Source organism: Monopterus albus, unplaced genomic scaffold, assembly GCF_001952655.1.
Source record: "Monopterus albus unplaced genomic scaffold, M_albus_1.0 scaffold88.1, whole genome shotgun sequence".
Taxonomy (NCBI): Eukaryota; Metazoa; Chordata; class Actinopteri; order Synbranchiformes; family Synbranchidae; genus Monopterus; species Monopterus albus.
In genome coordinates this window covers 610,824-619,981 of record NW_018127968.1, presented here as the reverse complement: position 1 = coordinate 619,981, position 9,158 = coordinate 610,824, and the positions used below count along the sequence as shown (strand labels likewise).

Below are 9,158 nucleotides of genomic sequence, written 5' to 3'. Positions count from 1 at the left end.
AATTTTTCAGTTTTTTATTTGTTAAAAAAGTTTGACATATCCAATAAATTTCGTTCCACTTCATGATTGTGTCCCACTTGTTGTTGATTCTTCACAAAAAATTACAGTTTTATATCTTTATGTTTGAAGCCTGAAATGTGGCAAAAGGTCGCAAAGTTCAAGGGGGCCGAATACTTTCGCAAGGCACTGTAGCTGGCTAGTGAAGCACCCTTGGGGGGGTGAATGATCATCTCATCAAGACCGGATTCCCCAAGAGCACAGTACCTACTTGTTTTGACTGCTTGAGGCCAGTGTGTCTGCACTATGTGATATGATGTGGGTTGGCCAGAGGATTCTAACAATCCATGATGTTACTGTCAGTGCAATGCTCACTGTTGGAATTAATTTCACTACTTTGGGAATGTAGCCGACCTTGAAGTTTCCACTCTTCTGTGAGACATAAGGATAAAAAAAAACATGTTGCATGCCTGTTAATGCATTGTTTCTGTAGAAAACTGTTATAAGGCTGGAGAAGTTGTCTGCATTAGGCCAGTTAAAATAAGGGGTTTCTCCTGTTCCTGTTTCTTAGCATCTAGTTAAGGATGTAAAACCTTTTAACCCTAAATCTAACTACTTAAACATACAGTACTAAATTTGTAACCAAACTGGTGCTGCCTATTTGATGAAGCCTTTACCATGAAGGTAGTAATTATGTTTACATGCACTTATGTGACCAGGTTACGATTAGTTTTCTTGAGTAAGCTGATTTCTTAAGTGTCATGTAAAAGGGAAACCTGTTTTCCGTAATCATGGTAGGGGATTAGGCAAAATTGATTTCCCCAGGTAGATTTCTCCCACCAATTTCTCTGCCATGTATACATGTACCCAGGTTTCTAATTAGCTTTCTACAAGAGAGCATGTGCTAAAGACATAAGGATTTCCAACTGCGGGTGCAATTGAACAATGTCTTTCATGGGGACTGACTTCTTAATGCATAAGCTTTACATCAGATTACCCACATTTATCAAGTGAGAAGACCACATTCCCTTTACAGATTCTGTAGCTTTATAACTGCATACACAATAACCCCTTGGTGCACAGTATGTGTAATGGTGCAGCATCATCTTAAAAGCAGTGTTATGTGCACAGACTCAAAGACATGAAACTGTGATCCTCTTTTAGTTACTATAGGGACATTCATGAAACAGCTTTAAGGTGTGCACTTGAGAGAGCCATGAGAAACAAGAATAAGGTCACCTTGAGGAAAGAGGGAGAGTTGAAAAGAATGCAGAAAAATGCAGCAGGAAGAGAGGAGACAGAGAGAAGAACCAAACCCAGCAGGTTGTCTCTAAAAGATTAGGCGTCAGCAAAGATAACACCTGGGGAACAATTAATAGGTCCACTGGTCCATAAAATATTTCATTTGGATTCATACCCCCAGACCTACACACACAAATATAAACAAACATAAAATGTCCCTGACACTTCCACATTAACGCACACACAAGCCGATTTTTGCAGCTGCACGTGAAAAGAATATCTAAAGAAAAATAATAAAGTGTTAAATTGTGAGGGAGGTAAAATCACAAACACTCTCCCATACGCCTCTGCTTAAGTACACAAGTAGGAGGAAGGTGGCATGGTAACCATGAATCCTATTCTAAGGAGGAGAGGGACGAGCAGCGTTGTAGTCGAGTACCCACTATTCGAGTCAAGTCCGAGTCACTAAAGAATAATCTGAGTCGAGTTTGATTTGAGTCCCCATTACTCAAGTCAGAAGTCGTTTTTACACTGAGATCCTGCACTACTGCCCTTCCAAAGGATTGCCAATATCCTGCCCTTGTGCTGTTCATACAGACCAAACTAAGGGCGGTATAATTGCAAGACAGCCTGTGACATTGCTGTGCATCAACTGTGATGTAAATTTTTCACTCAATGGCAGGAGAGATACGTGCAGATGTAGCTTTACTGGCTTTTCAAGCATTTTTTTTTTTCATTTCACACAAAATTGGTTAGCATGGTTCTTGCTATGTGTGTGAATGTCACGAGTAACAACTGAAATCAACACATTTGTAACATCAGGAATGCTTTGACCTATAAGTTAGAGAGAAGCCAAGAACAGTTTAAGGCAGAGAGGTAGACACCGGTGATAGTGTCGCACACATATTACTTCAATTATCCCATCATCAATAAACAACATACCACCACCATTACTGATAATTGTTGCTGGATCTAAGACTACATACAGAAGTGACCCAAATCTAATCTGGAGGAAAACAAACAAACAAACTCGGCTTTGGTTTGTTCATACATGTTTGAAAAGATCAGATCTGAATGTGGGAGACAAGGGAATCGGATTGGAGTAATGTGAACATAGCTTTTGTTAGCTCAGCAGAGTCATAGGTTTAATGACAGAAATATCTGGTAAGCAACTGATGCAAAAGAGGGCAAGAGCAAAATGCACTTTTAATCAAAAGGTTCACTGGTTCCCCTTATAAACAATCCATTCGGAATTTGTCCTCATGGTTAAAACAGATGGGAGATACTCTACATATACTGATGACAGAGTATTTGACCCAACATCTATATTAGGCTCTGTAGAAGTACTCTACAATGCACTGTAAGTGTTATGCTGATACCATTCTCTTATGCCATAGTGTGTAAATTATTAATAATGAATTTGGTTTATGCTCCTCAAAATAGCCTTATTCAAGCCAGTAATGGTGTGACAGAACAAACGAATAGTCCAGTGAATAAGAGCCAAAAACAACCAGAGCTAGGCACTTTATTTGTACAAGAGGATGAAATTTAACACTGGCAGCATATATTATGGAGTTTCTTCCAAGGATGGAAGAAAACAACAAACAAAATATCAAAAAAAATTCAGCGGTTTTCGGCAAAACAGTGTTTACCACTAAGGTCTGAGAAACATTCAATCCTTTCCTCATACAACATTAGTAAAGATGATTTATTTACTTACTTACTTTCCTTTACTCATTCGCTTCTTCACTGCATTTTTTGGCACATTGCTTTGCTGTTTGTGTGACTGTAGATGTACTAGTGTATACCATTGGCTGAAATGCACATTATGTCACCCATATGGTTGAGCTTTTGAGTGTGCATGTGCAAATAATACATACACGATAACACTAAACAGCAAGTATGGGCACACTCCTTAAAAAAAAATTTGCTCCATAAACCATATTCAGATGGATGCCAGATTTATTGCCATGAGGCAATTGGGGTGGTGCTTGCATTAGATCAAAGATCAAGATCAAAGGTTTTTATTGTCAATTCCCTATATGTGCAGGATATACAGAAAATCGAAATACCGTTTCTCTCTCACCTAGCATTGAATGCATACTATTTAGGAAACTAAAATAGAATAAAACTAGAGTCAAAATAAAATAAAAAGAATAAGAAAACTAAGTCAAAGTGATTAGGATAAAACTAAACGCTACAATCCAATAGGCTATGACTCAAACCATGTACAATCAGTGACAGTAGTGCAAGTAATGACAAGAATATTGTCAGATAGTTTTGAGACTGAAATGCGCATGGACAATAGCACAAATGACCGACAGCAGCAGATATGACCGTAAAAATAGCAGATTTACATGTAATATAACAAGAAGGAGGAATGTACTGAGTTTTTACAAACAGCAGAGGTAGTCTTTTTATGTTCTGTGGTGGGTCACAGTCCAAGGTCAGGGGGCAGAGGGGGGGGGGGGGAATGGGCAGGGGTCAGCTGTGCAGGGTGGGAGGTGTCATCAGCAATGCTGATGGCTCTGCGGGTGAAGCGGGTGTTAAAGATGTCCATAAGGGAAGGCAGAGGGGCACCGATGATCTTGCTGGCTGTTTTCACTATGCATTGCAGGGTCCTTCTGCAGGAGGCAGTACAGCCTCTGTACCACACAGTGATACAGCCACTGATGACGCTCTCAATGGTGCCCTGGTAGAAGGAGTGCATGATGGGGGGGGACACGCTGGCTCTCCTCAGTTTGCAGAGGAAGTAGGGGCGTGTCTGAGCCTTCTTGGCCAGTGATGTGGTGTTGTTGGTCCAAGCGAGGTCCTCAGAGATGTGCACCCCCAGGAACTTGGTGCTGCTCACTCTCTCCACTACAGCACCGTCGATGGTCAGTGGTGGATGCTTTAGAGGTTTCCTCCTGAAGTCCACAACGATCTCTTTAGTCTTCCCCACACTGAGGGAGAGGTTATTGTCCTTACACCACTGGACCAGTTGGCACACCTCACTCCTGTATTTGGCCTCATCATTGTTGGTAATGAGGCCAACTACAGTCGTGTCATCCACAAATTTGACAAAGTGGTTGGTGCTGTAGGTTGGCACACAGTCGTGGGTCAGCAGTGTGAAGAGCAATGTGCTGAGCACATACCCCTGTGGAGCCCCTGTGCTCAGCATGAGCGTCTTGGAGATGTTGCTGCTGACTCATTTCATTAGAGACTGCATTTTGTGGCCTCATTAATATTCATTCTAACATTTTACTTATTACTACATTATGTGTTAGATGTAATAACTACTAATATTTGGTAGATATCATTCCTTGTTTGTCATGTAACTCTAGAGTATACAGCATGTAGTTTAATTACACATATCCAGGTATTGCTATAATCCAGTATAAAGTATTCAGTATGAGAAGCACAACTAATATTAATTTACATCTGTATGGATTCATTGGTTCAGGCTTAGGATGGCCATTAGGACTGAGCCGGCATCCAATTAACGTACAGTGAACATCTTGTTTCCCACATCTCATAAAAACAGTTTTATCCACATACTGCATTAACATGAGCACAGGTGCTGACACTTAGAAGTCTATTGTATAATTAGAAAAATGGTCTAGTCTCAAGCCTCCAGTCTCCAGCCTTGGTGGGTCTGCTCTCATGTTATTCCCCTGCCACTGAGAGTACACCTTGGATGGCTCAGTGGAGAACATTCGGTTTATTCTCCTGGCTTTAACTTCTCTGGTGTACCTCTTCAGTCGTGTGGTCAGGGCTGTGAGCCTTTGCTTGGCAGTCTCTAAGGCCTCAGGTATGGACAGTGAGTTGTATTACCGACCTTCTGTACCAAAGTCAGTGGTGTTACCCACTGAGCTATCCCGGCATGCATACATATACCGGTAACTGGCCACCTCCTCTACATGGATGACATCAAACTGTATGCCAGGAGTGAACAAGACATCGACTCACTGATCCACACCACTAGGATCTACAGCCAGGACATCGAAATGTCATTCGGACTGGATAAGTGTGGCCGAATGGTAACAAGGAGAGGGAAGGTAGTCAGAACTAAGGGGATTGTACTACCAGAAGGCAACATAGCAGATGTTGAGGACAGCTACAAGTACCATGGGATCCCGCAGGCAAATGGGAACCATGAAGAGGCCGCAAGGAAAGCAGCAACCACCAGGTACCTGCAGAGAGTAAGGCAAGTCCTGAGAAGCCAGCTGAATGGGAGGAAAAAAGTCTGGGCGATCAACACCTATCCCCTGCTGGTCATCAGGTACCCCGCTGGCATAATAAGCTGGCCAAAGGAGGAGATAGAGGCCACTGAGACTGGACAGAATTATTGACACCCTCAACTTAATATTTGATAGCACAGCCTTTGGACAAAATAACTGACATCAATCGCTTTCTGTAACCATCAGTGAGTTTCTTCCACCTCTCTATTGGAGTTTTGGACCACTCTTCTTTTGCCAACTGCTCCAGGTCTCTCAGATTTGAAGGGTTCCTTCTCCCAAATGCTGTTTTGAGACCTCTCCACAGGCACCCTATGGGATTTAGATACATATGGATTCATTGCTGGCCACTTCAGAATTCTCCAGCTCATTGTCTAAAACCATTTCTGGTGCTTTTTGAAGTACGCGATGGATATCTGACAGGAACTGTCATGGAAGGACAAACCCCTGCATGGTATGTACCACAAGAACAAGCTCTAAGTACAAGATCAATAGAGACAGAGGTCTACCATACCAGACAGGACCCCAGGTGCAGGCTGTGCAAAGATGCCCCTGAGACAATCCAGCACATAACAGCAGGGTGCAAGATGCTAGCAGGCAGGGCATACATGGAATGCCATAACCAAGTGGCTGGCATAGTGTACATAAACATCTGCACCGAGTACAAGCGGGAAGTGCCAAAGTCAAAATGGGATACACCTCCAAAGGTGGTTGAGAATGACCAAGCTAAGATCCTGTGGGACTTCAAGATACAAACTGACAAACTGGTAATGGCCAACCAACTGGACATAGTAGTGGTGGACAAACAGAAGAAGAAGGCTGTAGTGATCGATGTAGCAATCCCAAGTGATAGCAACATCAGGAAGAAGGAAAATGAGAACCTTAAGAAATACCAAGGGCTGGAAGAAGAGCTAGAAAAGATGTGGAAGGTGAAGGCACAAGTGGTCCCCGTGGTAATAGGAACATTGGGGGCTGTGACCCCCAAACTGGGAGAGTGGCTCCAACAGATCCCAGGAGGAACATCTGAGATCTCTGTCCAGAAGAGTGCAGTCATAGGAACAGCTAAGATACTGCGCAGAACCCTCAAGCTCCCAGGCCTCTGGTAGAGGACCCGAGCTTGAACGAAGGAATACAAGACCGCCCCAAAAAGTCGGCAAGTGGGGAATTAATTATATATATATTAGTTGACTTCAAAGCTTATACATCTCACTCATTGTCTTGGTTTCCTTGCTTTTTAACCAAATTAACCAGGGGCAAAATAGGATTGTGTTTGCTGGTACTGTAGGTTTGCTTTAAAGCTTGGTATTAATGTGCAGCTCTTTCTTCATGTGTTCTCTGAGGGAAGTAAACTGTGGTGAAACCCAAAACCACATTTAACGTTTTAGCTACAGGCAATCACTTACCTCATGAGTTGGTACAGAGTCAGGAAGAAGTGCCCACATAGAAGGACCCCCCCCCACACACACACAAACTTTTGTATGGCCAGCAGTGTGAAGACTGAATTTCATACTGTGGGAGCGAGGACATTTAGCATAAGTGTGGTCACTGTGGCCAGTTCTCGCTTTCTGACACTCCTTCAAGACTTGGCTTTAGGGTTCAGTTTGGAATTAGGTCTGGGTTAAGTATAAGAAATTAGCCATTTAGTTGTAAAGGTTAAAAGGTATATTAAGGGGTTAGGGAATGCATTATGTCAATGACTGTACCAATCACTGCTTCTTTTTTCGCTTTGCAGACAAGTAAAATGTAGAGAGAAGAAAATGTAAGACCTGGCACTCAGGACCCATGAAAGCAAGGAGGTCAATAAAATGAATTGAAGACAAAGGTTGACGGGTTTAAAATGATCGCAATGAGAGCACTACCTGACCAACACACTGACCCTGATCAAGTACTCGATTGATCACAACAATTAACCAGCATCTTGTTTCTCATTATAGACACTGCAATATGCATCTAGAAACGTCAATACAGCATCAACTGTTTGACTAACAGCTAATCAGCACAGTCGATTTTCTTATTTCTATCCACCTATGTACCGCACTAACGTTCTCCTGTACTCAATTATAAATGGGCTGAATGTCTGGTAGAGTGACAGGTAAATGAGCGTTTGATGATTTATTGAAAAGGAGGAAAATAAGCACTGATCCTGAATAAGAGAAACTTTTTCTATGATGTAATGCCTTGAAATACAACTTTGAAGTAAATCTGAAATTACATATAATAGTTTTCTATATTAGTTGGCCAAGTCAACTGGAAGACATACTGGACACAGGATTTTTAAAAAAATATTTATTTATTCAATGTTTGTTTGTTTTGGCTGTTACTCAGTAATTGCACACTAGAGATGTGCCAGAATCTGTTTTAATTAATTTATTACTATAATAATTTAGGCTGACAAAAACAAAAAAAAAAAAAGAAGAGTACAAAATTACAGCAAACAAATTTGATCATCACATTATTCATATACAATGAAATCTGACAAAAACATTATTTATAATGTTGCAATTTTGGTGATAATGTTTTGAAAATTCATTTAGCTCTCTCTCTAAGTTTTAATGTTTTAAAGTGTCAGGTTTAAAATTTGGTTTCTGTTTTGACCATAATTTTCTGGTCAGACTTTTTGGTCAGCACTTTAAAATTTTCACAAAATACCAGAGCCAAGAAATAAAAAGAATCTATGAGGTTTATCATTTGTACTGTGCCAGACCTTTTGCATGGGGTGACACAAATGATATGTACAGGCCTGGCTGTAATCTTGAGATTCATTTCACAAGGAGAAATTACTTATTAATGCAATACTCTGTCTGCAGTCAAGCATAAAATATACAATTACAAGTCTGAAAGAGCAGCAGTACCATGGAGGTTATTTTATGCCTTTATTCTGCAGTCAAATAAAAAGTTATTGAGAACAAAAAGTTGGTACTGTGATCAAAATAAATTTATTTGCAACCAAAAAAAGTTTTGAATGTCAATGCAAACAGTGAAATCAGAACAATCTTGATTTCAAACAAAAAATTAATTTAATACATTTTTACTCTGTTTGCAAATTGTTTTGGTTGCTCCTGTATATTTTGCTCTCAGTGCAGTTTTTTTGTTTGTAGAAACTTTGGTTGCAGTTTACATTATAATACAGTGGGTAGGCTGACGTAATAATATGTGCCTACTGGCCTACTGTCCTACTGTCAATGCTGAGTGACAGCTGTGACAAGCTAATGGCTTTGGCCGGAGGTCTGTGATAAGCCAGTTATGATCAATGTGTTGGTCATTGCATGCAAGAACTGTGACATCAACACAGAGCCAGAACCAAAACAGACCAAAAAATAATAATAAATAAAACAATAAATAAATTGCATTTAAATTACATTTTTGTTTAACATAGTTCTGATTTCAATCAGTTCATATTTGACAACCAAATTGTTTTTGGTTGAAGCCAACATTATTTTGATTGCAGCACCAAAGTTTTGCTGTCAAATGCATTTTATTTGCCTGGAAAGACACAAAATAACTTCCATACATTAATTCTGCAAAAACCAACTAGAATTACTGCTTCGCGGTTTTATGCCTCTGCCTACCAATCAAATTCATGATTACGGGACAGAAGTGAGGTCATTGACCTTGACCTTTGACCACTAAAATCTAATCAGTTCATCAATGCGTCCAAGTGGACACTTGTGCCAAATTTGAAGAACAAATTCCCCTCAAGGC

The 9,158-nt window shown here is 40.6% G+C and overlaps 1 protein-coding gene across 1 annotated transcript in view; it reads right to left on the bottom strand.

Moving 5' to 3' along the window:
* Window positions 1–9,158, bottom strand: part of bard1 (BRCA1 associated RING domain 1) — a 32,843-nt gene that overhangs the window by 13,861 nt on the left and 9,824 nt on the right. The window lies entirely within an intron of this gene.